Source organism: Penaeus monodon, chromosome 22, assembly GCF_015228065.2.
Source record: "Penaeus monodon isolate SGIC_2016 chromosome 22, NSTDA_Pmon_1, whole genome shotgun sequence".
NCBI classification, from domain to species: Eukaryota; Metazoa; Arthropoda; class Malacostraca; order Decapoda; family Penaeidae; genus Penaeus; species Penaeus monodon.
The window spans coordinates 22,638,069-22,638,333 of record NC_051407.1 but is presented as its reverse complement, the minus strand read 5'-3'; positions in this window follow the sequence as shown (position 1 = coordinate 22,638,333).

Sequence of the window (265 nt, the reverse complement as noted above, 5' to 3'; positions counted from 1 at the left end):
GGTCCAAGTGATTGTGTGTAAAGCATGTTAGGCCTACAGATATTACTTTAATATACACAATGATAATAAATGATAAAAAACAACTGTATTTCTTAAAATATCCCTAAAACTGTTTTACAGAATATAAGATTAAAACATCTCTTTTGCCTGTTTAACTTGGTTAATCTAACAAAACCTATTTGAAAACTGCATAATTTTCCATGCTTGCATATTGATACATGGAGATTTGAAACATTCATATCTGAATATATTCATATGTTATTTT